Source organism: Pan troglodytes, chromosome 14, assembly GCF_028858775.2.
Source record: "Pan troglodytes isolate AG18354 chromosome 14, NHGRI_mPanTro3-v2.0_pri, whole genome shotgun sequence".
Classification (NCBI taxonomy): domain Eukaryota; kingdom Metazoa; phylum Chordata; class Mammalia; order Primates; family Hominidae; genus Pan; species Pan troglodytes.
Window position 1 is genome coordinate 102,138,064 of NC_072412.2, and position 11,345 is coordinate 102,149,408.

At 38.6% G+C, this 11,345-nt stretch overlaps 1 protein-coding gene across 1 annotated transcript in view; it reads left to right on the top strand.

Moving 5' to 3' along the window:
* The window catches only part of HS6ST3 (heparan sulfate 6-O-sulfotransferase 3), a 741,439-nt gene that overhangs the window by 442,612 nt on the left and 287,482 nt on the right, over positions 1-11,345 (top strand).

Consider the following 11,345-nt stretch of genomic DNA (forward strand, 5'->3'; position numbering starts at 1 on the left):
AGATATATGTCAGACTTATTCCTGAGAGCTCTGTTATACAAAGCCCAAAAATCTTAGAGCTGGGGAGGATACTAGAGGCCATTTGTTTATTAATTTATTTTTATTTATTTATTTTTCTGAGACAGTCTCACTCTCTCTCCCAGGCTAGAGTGCAATGGTGCGATCTCGGCTCACTGCAACCTCTGCCTCCCGGGTTCAAGTGATTCTCCTGCCTCAGCCTCCCAAGTAGCTGGGATCACAGGTGCCCGCCACCACACCTGGCTAATTTTTTGTATTTTTAGTAGAGACGGGGTTTTACCATGTTGGCCAGGCTGGTCTTGACCTCCTGACCTCAAATGATCCACCCGCCTTAGCCTTCCAGAGTGCCGGGATTACAGGTGTGAGCCACTGTGCCCAGCCCCATTTAGATCAAGTCTGACATTTTACCCATGAGACTGAGGCCCAGAAAGAAGTGACTTGCTGGAGTCATAGAGCTGATTAGTACAAAAAACAGTATTAGAACCCAGGTCTTCTGGTTCCTGAAAATGTACGGGGATTTGGGTATTTAAGAGTTTCAGTTCTTCCTGCTGATTTTAGGGCTTAACACATAAGGAGACCTGAGAGTTAACTAGCAAAATTGAAATGACTATAATAAATTAACAACGTATATAGTGCCTGGGAGCTATGATTACAGGTGGTATAAAAATGCAAAATGTAATGAGAATGATAACTTTACTGAGAAGCTTCTGAAAATGGGATGATATAACGTCTGCCTAGGGCCAAATGGGAGGTGCTTCCCCCAGCCAACTGATACTCTGTGACTTCATGGAATATATAAGAACGTTTGCCCAGTATGCCATGGCTTGCAACTATGATGCCCAAAACATAACATTATCTTCATCATTCCCAAATTATTTATAAGAGTGATTTTCCTGGTAGACTACAACTCATCCTATCATTTGATTTAGAAGCAGTTCCACAATTTACCAGTTGCTTTTCTTATGTCAATTGAAATAGAACAGTATGGGAGTAAAGTTTAGCATAGTGTACATTTTCTGGGAGTTTTGTGTTTGCTTTCTTTCTTACTATTATTGGATCAAAACACTTTTACCTCCTGTGTATTAGTTATGCATATCTACAGATCTGAAACCTTTTTGATTCAAAAATCCCTAGGGGCAGAAAGCCTCTGGGATAAATACTTAACTAATATGTTTTAACAATTACATAAGAAAGAGATGGTCCCTGGCTCATTAAGAACAACACATGACCAGTTACTTCCTTGTATTTGTAGCATTACTGGACTGGCAGATGAAGGGAAAAACCATTACCCATAGATAGAGTTTAGCTTTATTCATTGAGCTAGCCAGCAGCTTTCTCCCAATATGGACATGCTCCTGGTGGGTAGGGAGAAATTGGGCAGTATGATAATAGAGTCAGTTGGGCTCCTTTCACTAAAATATCTGTATGCAAAATATTAGATTCATGTCACCCTAAAATATATCTGCAGCCCCACTGATATTTTTATGTAATTACATAAATACATAATCTAACAAAGTAACAGCCTCCCACACTTTCAAGGGTCCACCTTTTCTGGCATATTTGGGAAGGGGGAACTTGTTCTCATATTACTCCTAATGCAATCAAGGGGATTTGCTTCACTCCTTGACTGTTCTGACACCTCCCAGCCACAGCCCCCTATATTTGTTATATCTTCTTGTTCATGAACTTCAGCAAACTGGTAAGTGTGAGAGTGACTGCATTCACCTCCACCACTCTACCCTTTTGCTGCTCACATGACCTCCACTCAAGATCATTCAAGTATGTCCTATGGGGAAGAGGACTACAACGGTCAATCTCTAGGAGGTATTTTCTCAGGGACATAGTCTAGGTCCTTGCTCTGCCACTTTCAAGTTCTGCCCCATCTCAGTCCATCTTTCAACCTATCTTTGTAGCCAAATGTGGTAACTGAGTACTTCTCTGTTCAGTGTTCTAGATGCTGGGACAATGAGAGGAGATATGATGGTGGTTCCTGCTCAAAAGGAGATTTATATTCTGGTGGTAGGAGAGACACAATTAAAAATAATCAAATAAGATTCTTTCAGAAACCAATGAGAGCTCTGAGGAAAAAACACTTTTCATTCATCGCATACCATGTCCCTATCTTTACATATCTGTTGTTTGGCTCCCCTTAGGGATTGCCACCACCATGAACAGAAAGGAATTTATTTATCTTCCTATCTCCCGTACAGATTATGGAGGATGCAGCAGCTCCCAGCAGTGCATTTCTCACTACCTGATTTGTTCAGTCTAGAATAATCTCCTGCTGTACTTCAGTCATCCTCCCCCAGGTCTGATTGGGTCAAGGTTTCCCTGTCATCGTGTGGTGCAGGTTGTCTGCTCATCTGGTTGTCATCCACTGGGTGATCACAGGATCCAAATAGACACTCAGCCCCAAGAGTAATTCTCAGAGCAGTCAGAAGACACATTGAGAAAAAGAAGCACAGTCTTCACAGATGCCCCTGCCCACACCAAAGAAACCATTTAACAACTTCATGAGTCTTCTTGACTGGCAGATGTTTGCTCTTTACACTGGAATCTTTAGGGATATAAAAGATAGAACTATTTCAGGCCTGCCTTCTCCCTATGGATCATCTCTTAGCTATACAAAGGTTGAACAGAAACTTTACTATTAATATTTTTCCCCATTAGATCCGAAGCCAAGCCAATTTCTTGACCTGGGCATTCTCCTTTCATCTTTATTTGAAGGGAATCAGTTTCAGGACTCATTCCTCTCTCCAAATAACTCTCCAGGAAAGTGTGGCTGATTGTGCTTCAGTTACATAGGAAACATACTTATCAGTTTTGGGCATAACACAAACTATGAAGGATGACAAATATGTTTTAAAGCATCTCTTCTTATGACCTATTAAAAATGTTGAATACATCAGGCCAAAAATAGATAACAGAATCAAATTTTTTTTTCTTAATAGGATGGAATGATGTGTTTCAACCATGGATATATGATATGATGGGGATATATATATATATATAATTCTAAACCTTATTGGCACTAGTTCAGGATAAGGGAGATCAGGCATAACTTGACAGTAGTCGATCTGAAAAGACCCTAAGGGCATCAGTAGACCATGAACTCACCCTACATCCACAGAATGGCATAGCAACAAAAGGGCAAGTGCCTAGAACCAGGGACGATATATTCTCACTGACATCTGATAAACATCCCACTGAAATCTGATATTCCCACTGATAAACTCAAATCTGGAACACTGCGTCTAATTTGGGGACTAACTCACTGACAGGGATACTTATAAACCAGAGAGCATTCAAAGTACGTTGGCTCCAGTGCAAGGGCATCTGAAAACTATGTAATATAATGAACTGTTTCTGGAACTGAAGAATTTAATACAGAAAGAGAAGGCTCATGGTAGACATAAGTTACTTCCAATATTTACATGGCTAGTGTGTGGAAGAATGAGTTGGTAGAAACCATGTTGTACAGGACAATTGATGGCAGACGGATAGGAATTTCAAACTAGAACAGTCCAACAGTGGAACAAGCTATTTAACAAAAAAGTGAGCACTTTGTCACTGAAAATGATCAAATAGGGGCTTGAACAGATCTGTAAAATGTAAATCATTATTACCTTTATTTTATTCAAGTTATTATTATGATCTTTGTGACAACTCTTTTTAGTCTTTTTTGACCCACAATATGGAAAAATTCAAAGTATGAATATATTTTTCAGGGTTGACCCTCTCATCTTTCTCCTCTCTTATTTGTGCATAAAGTTTTCATCACCTTCCGAAGTGCCGTCCTCTCTGGTGAATGTCTGATGGAGCATGGTGAGTGGTAAATTACTATGGCCTGGAAGGCTCAGTAATTACCAGGAAGTGACTTGGGCACTGGAGAAAATCTGGCTCATTATATTATTTAAAAATGAGCCTCATTAAGAAATTCACAAATGTATTGCTTTAAAATGAAGCTTGCACTAGAAGAAATACTTGAAAATTATACAAATAAAGAAACTCCTTTCAAAATTAGTATTCTAGAGGGAATCAGATGAGTGTTTATTAACTAAAAAAATAGAAAATGCGCTCCTTGCCTGGTGAATATATAATAGAAATGTGTGAGAACATAGCTGTATAATGCTATCTAAGTCTTGCTGGCATTATTTATGCAGCCTGTGTCAGCCATGAGGAAGTCATGGTGGGTTCTATGTAGGACTAAAATTCATTTGTCTTTTGAGTCAGTGTTTGCTTACATTTCTGCTAGTTATCTGGATCGTAAGTTTGATAACTCAGCTTATTGTGCTCATGTTATCCCCATAAAAATGGAGTAATTATTTCCATTTGCCTCATCAAACCATTGTGAGCAGACTTTTCAGCTGAACATAGTAAAGAGAAATTAAATGACATCCTTCTATGACCAACGCTGGCATATTTGCTATTTTGCACTCCCTTCATAGGCAAGACTATGCTTTTGAAAAACCTAGGAAATATTTTAGAGTTTATCTCAAATTATACTGAAGCCCACCTTGATGATCATGGGCAGAAGAAGAGTGGGGTAACTCAGTACTCTACTTCCAGTGGAGATCAGACTTAAGCGTAGTAAGTATAGTTTGTGCTGAACTTTTGTTTCTCTCATAACTTCAGAAGAGAGAACCAAATCTCTATAAGGAGATAATGTATCCTATTGTCTTTCAGGTGATTCTTTGAAATGTTAATTAGTTTCAAAATCTGTTTATTACCTGTGTTCTTATTGCCATCGTAAAGATATATCAGTTCATTGGTTTTCATCTGTGTTCCTAAGGAATTTAAAAACAGAGGTTCCAAGTAGGAAAATCCGATAGCTACTTCGAGAGCCAGCGGATACCATCCACAGATATTAAGAACAGGTAGAACGTTAGCTGGGAAACAGGAAGTAGAAAAAGCAGTCCACAAATGTCTGCTGAACTCTACATTTTGAACAGACAGGGCATGTCTGTCTTATTTATGTTTGTATCTCCAGGGTCTAGCACAGTGCCTGGCACATAGTGGGCACTCAAGAAATATTTGTTGAATTTGCAGTAAATCGTAAATGGAAGGGTGAAGTAGAAATGGAATGGCCTTACAGTATGGTCTCTGAGTTTATTATTCAAGTTATTTAGTAACAGTGGTGATTTAAATTGCACATTGTAACTTTGCTTAATAATATTAATATCCTTTTAGCATAGATAGTAGGTCTCAAGCTGGGCTTCTTCTGAAACTCAAAAATCTCAATGCCCCAGGCTGCCCCCCCACAGACCAATTCAAGCAGAACCTTTAGGAGTGGAACCTGGATAATAGAATTCTTTAGGGCCCTTCAGAAAATTCTAGAGAACCATTACAGGGGTGTGTGTGTGTGTGTTCACACTTGTGTGTGAAACATAATTTAAGCTCCGTATTACGAGTTTCACTTGATAGTACTTCTCTCCTTTGGCAAGGGCAGGGATTGAGGGTCTGGAGGGGAAGAACTTGCACTAGACTATAGAAAATGCATAAATATGTATGGAGGAGTTGGTGCTATAAATCATTTCACTATTAATTATGCCATGGCCTGTTTTTATGTTCACTCTTCTTTATAAATGAGATGAAATAGCTTTACAATGTGCCTAACATCGTTTTAAAATGCCACATAAATTCACTCCTGTTTTTATGGGGTTGAAAAATTTTAACACAAAAATAATTTGCCTAGCTTGAAGAATTTGCTTAAAACCATTGTAGGGATGTGTTAAAAATTACTCTTCTTCCTTTTAATGTAAGAGCGCAAGACAGGATGGAGGATAGATTTCATTCTTATGGTGCCCCAGGTGAATCTCACGTTTGCATATTAAAGATTCAATTTAAAATAAACTCCCAAGTCACAATGGGCATTTACCCTAGAATACATATTTCGGCATCGGCCTGGGACCATGCAAGGAAAATTCCTAGAGGGACAGCAGAGTCCACAGTTGTTCTAGCTATGCACCTCTTGTATTTACCTTTACAAATGTTAGCAGGAGAATATGGTCTGGGTAGCCCACCCCTGATGCCAGAAAGAAAATGGTAAGTTATAGAAACAAAATGGTATAGCAGTTTGACTTTTACTTCTCAAGGTCTTGTGGTTCCATTACTCCTGGCAACAGTTGGGCTGTCTTATGTGAGTAAGTTGGTGAAAGCTAATACGTGCTATTGGAAGTGAGGAGATACTGGGAATAGCTTCTCTCTTAGGGAACAATAAATATTACCTAAAGAAATGAACTCTGGAAAGAACAATTAGATAGTGCAGGGCATGTGTGCAAGTTAAGATATGCTTGGGTTTGGCTTAGGTAGCTGTTGATATCAGGACATCAACTTGGCACCAAAATTAGCTCAAGGCAATCCATCAACAATTCTAGCATTTCTTTTCTCCTTTTTGGGTTTGCCCAGCCCCTCAGTCTAGTATTTCCTTATTCACTAAATGATGCTGAGAATAGCCCTACCATCAATAATATCTTTCATTAGTGTTAAATGACAGGTACTATGTTAATTTGATATTTATTAATTTCTTAATATTTATTTTAAAACTTAAATGTGATAGAATAGCTTTCCCTTAGATTAACTTTAGTGGTTTCCTTGTTTAAAAAGTTAAAGGCTTACAAAGAAAGAGAAAGAGAAAGAGAATTTGGCTCAGGTATGTCTGAAGAACATTTAAATTAATTCTTCTCTTTGTATAGTGTCACTGCTTTATCTGCCACCTTGATTGTTTTGCCTCATCTTCGTTTGTGGCATAAGTTGTTTGGAGTTTGGCCAGCGTATCTATATGAGTAACGTGTTTACTGCTACGATGGGGAAGGTTCCAGTTTTAGTGCTTAGCATTGCTTGGTCTGTAGTTTGTTCTTGGCTTAAACGACTTACAGTACATGGGGTGTTTTAAGGCCCGATAATCTTTTTTTTTTTTAATCTTAGAGATTTGCTTGAAAGATGAAGCTGTCACAGAGGCACCCAAGGAAGTCATAACAATTCTTCTTCACTGTGCAGCTTTATTTAGGAGAAATGCAGAAAAGCGCAGAAGTTGCAAGAGTGTAATGTTTACAGAAAAACAAACCTAATCTTTTTACATTTTGTTCAATGATTTTGTTTTGTTTGAAGTGTTGCTTCTCTTGCACGCCCCCCACACCGTGCCTCCCACCTCCTTGGCCAACCTAACTTTTAACCCAAAACATTTTCCAGTTCTTTTTGATTGAAAATTGGGTTCATATAGAGGAACTCCATCTTCCTCACATGATGACCAAACCTGGGCCTCCAGACTCTTCCTCCTTCAGTAGGTTACACGTCACATCCAGACGCACCTTGCTTATCAATGCCCCCCCTCACTCAGAGACATCCAGGGACATGGACATCTGCAGGAATCAATCCCACAGCACCAATTTCACTTTTCCATCTTCTTTCACACCATATCCCTGTAAGAGCTCTGCTCATGTAAACTGGCTTATGCATTGTCACCCCAAACTGTCTTTTACTATCTCAGCTTTTCCTGTTTTCTCATACTATTTCGTCTTCATTATTGCTTTGTGTATTAGTCAAGATTCTCCAAAGAAACAGAACTAATAGGAGGTATGGACTCAAGTGCACATGTATGTATGTATGAATCTATCTCTGTATCTGTCTACCTATGTGTATGTCTATCTATCTGTCTATCATCTGTCATCAAATAAAGAATTGGCTTGTGTCCAAAATCTGCAGAGCCAGCCTCCTAGTTGAAATCTGCAGGTCGTGGACTGCTTTAGAACCAGAAACTGCTATTATTCTAGTTTGAAGGTCATCAGGTCAGACAGGCGAATTGTCTGTTATTTGGGAGAGCGTCAGCCTTTTGTTCTGTGTAGACTTTCAGCTCACCCACGTGAGAGAGGGCAATCTGCCTTACTCGGTCTATGGATTTAAACGCTAATCTCATTCAAAAACACTCTTGTGGAAGTATACAGAATCATGTTTGACTAAGTATCTGGACACTCCATGACCCAGTCAAATTGACACATACAATCAACCCTCACACTCTCCTTACAAACACTTGAAGCCAGTTATGGTTACTCCCCTAGAGACACAGTTCTTCAACCTGAACCTCTCGGGCCTTCAGCCATTCCTCATACGGTGCAGTTTGAGGTACATTAGCACCCTTGTTGCCCTTTCTCCTCACCTCCTCACAGTTTTATCCCAAAGCAGGGGGCTGGTTTTACTCCTCCAGTTCTCCAAGACTGACCAGACCTCCCTTTTTTTTTTGGTTTTATTCTTTTGAGGCACTCAATAAAAATGATTCCTGGATGTGTATGCAGAATAAAGAACTTCTGTAGCCTGTAGCATCCATGGTTTATGTGTGGTTGAATGCAAGTGTTCATCTATTTGTGTTTTTCAAATAGATAGTTTATCAGACTGGGAAGAAATGGTGGCATGAGGTTTGGAGTTTTTGAAGCTGGCTTTATCAGAGAACAGTAGATTGGAATATTAAATCCTCATTATATCAAGGGACAGCTGTGGCTCTGATTTGATTGCAGGCTTGAATAGAAATTGTTAAATTGTTTTTCTAGAAGTAATAAAAAATACTAATATTTAAAGTGAATGCTCTTTAGTTTTATAAATTATAGTCAAAGTTTATCTGTCCTTTGATTAAATCATTGTAAAATATAAACTTTAGCCCAATAATAATTTTTCACTTAGATTACTTTCAGAGGCATTGTTTTTACCCAGGTAACAGTTTATGAGAAGGCCTGAGAACAATTCTGATTGTGTCTGTAGCACCTCGATAGCTGTACCAAGATGTTCATGGTCTTTGAGCTTGCCATATTTCCATGCCTGGGCCCATTCTGTTTATTCTGCCTGAAACGCCCTCTCATGCCTGCCCACCCGAGACACCTTCTTATTCATAGTGCTTCCACTCAATGGTGTCTGAAATTTCTTCTCTGACTTCAGCAGGCCAACTTCGGTATTCCTTTCTGGCAATAATGCACTAGGTACATTCTTTTGTCATCTCACTTGTCACATTGTATGTTCTCTATTTCCACATTTGCCTTTCTGCAACAACAGTGCCTTTAAAAGCATCACATATTAATACATACTTGTTACTGTTATGCTTCTCATAGTAGCGATTCAATGGTGAGCATTATGGATGTGGTCTGTTAGGGTTTGGTTGTGTGTCCCCTCCAAATTGCATGTTATGTGACCTTTAATGTTGCAGATGGGGCCTAGTCGGAGATGTTTGGGTCGTGGAGGTGGGTCTCTCATGAATGGCTTTGTGCTGTCCTCCTGGTGATGAGTGAGTTCTCTGTCAGTTCGTGGGAGCTGGTTGTTTAAAAGAGCCTGGAACCCCCTTCTTTCTCTCCTGCTCCCTCTCTTGCCATGTGACATGCCTGCTCCTCCTCCACCTTCCACCATCAGTAGGAGCTTCATGAGGCCTCACCAGAGGCTGAGCAGATGCTGGTGACATGTCTGTACAGTCTGCAGAACTGTGAGCCAAATGAAGGTTTTTCCTTATAAATTACCCAGTCTTAGGCATTCCTTTATAGTAATGCAAAACAGACTAATACATGCTCCCAACCTTGTGAACCTTCCAGCCTAATGTAGACTGAAGCCATGTCATCTTTTTCACCAGTACTTATTAAATCAACAAATATATAAAAATGGATTTCTGCAGCAGACTCCTTAAATACAGGGACAATATTTTATGTTTTTTTTTTGTTTTTGCTTGTATACTCAAAACTTGGCATAATTATGTATTGAGTGAAGGGAGGAATGATTAATTTAAGTAATTTCATTGTTGGCTTTCAGTTTTAGATGAGCAAGTAACTTTTCAGAAAAAACTCATTTAAATGTTTATGTTAATTTCTTTTCATAAATGCTGTTTTGAAGCTGATAATTTTAGGGGTAATGAAAATTCAAAAGTCAGGTCATCTCCCAGGGAGAGTGAGTAGGAATGATATGACACTTTTACTAGCATGATATATTTAGACAATTCTAATCATAGTTTCAGTAATTATAAAATTATTAACATCAACTTTCAGTTATCTTTAGACTTCAAAGGTAGAATTTAACCTTTAACTCTGTCCCAATCTGTCATGTAAACAACCTAAATTAACTACCCTTTGAGATCAAAAATTAATATCTTACAAGGTTTTACTCAGAGTATGCTAATTCTTTGAAGCTTCCTGAAAACCAAATTCAAATTCAAGACAATTAAATGTTAATAAATTTCTAGTGATCAGAGAGACAAATATAAGGAAGATTAATATTCTTTCTCCATGCTTTGGAGACAGGCTCTCAAAGTGATCAAATAAAATGTTACCTTTGAAAGTGACACCTTACATTACAGTGCTTGGATGTCCTTCTATGGTTAATGAACAAGCAGAGTTTTTTTCTTCTTTCTGAGCATTGAGATAGGTGCAAGGGTTGGTGAGCTCCCTTGAGGAGGTCATAGTAAGAATAAAAATGTATGTATTCATTCAACAAGTTTTTATTGAGAAACTGTCATTGGCAGACATTGTATTCAACACTGGGATTAAGGACAAGAAAGGCATGGATCTTGTCCTGTGGAGCTTACTCTTGGGGGGTAGGCGGATAAAAACCACAAATACACAGAAAAATAAACACAAAGTCATTAACAAATAAAGACACTGTCATTTGTAAATACTCAAGAGAGCATTGTATTTCACAATTCACATTTTGACCTAATTTTAGGAAGGGATTTAGCCAGAGCCTTGAGTTGGGGATTTAACTGTAAATGTTTACTCAGGATGCAGAGTTTGCACAGAGCCTCAGAACCACAGCCATCCTCGCCTACTGCTCAGCACACATCGCCACCCCCCGGAGCATACTTTCTCACTTGAGGAAATAAGGCTAATGTAGGAAGCATTTAGCTCAGCTCTATGCCAGCTCTGTATTGACCTTGTATGTTCAGCTCTGTAATTTTAAGACTTCATAAATATAAAAATACTTACTTTTTATCTTCAGTTTGGCTTTAATTTCTCTTCTCTGGGAGAACTGTAAACCTGCCAACTTTAAAGTTAGTTGATCTATTTATTCTGAGCTATAGGAATACAGAATAAGTCAGCTGTTATTTTTTTAAAAGTTAGAGCAATCTTAACTGATATCCTAGGGAGAAAGTTTATTGCATGCATTAAAAATGGAATTTGGTTTATTTCCATGGTTTTGGAGCAATTCAGTGTGCACGTATTTATTGCTTAGATGCATATGCTATTACACCTATTACAGAAGTACAGAGGCTTAGGATGATATTTTTAATGTCCTTCCTCTTAAACACGTTTTACTTTTCTGAAGCTCTTTTGTATTTTTCTGACCACCGCCTCATAGGATCACCT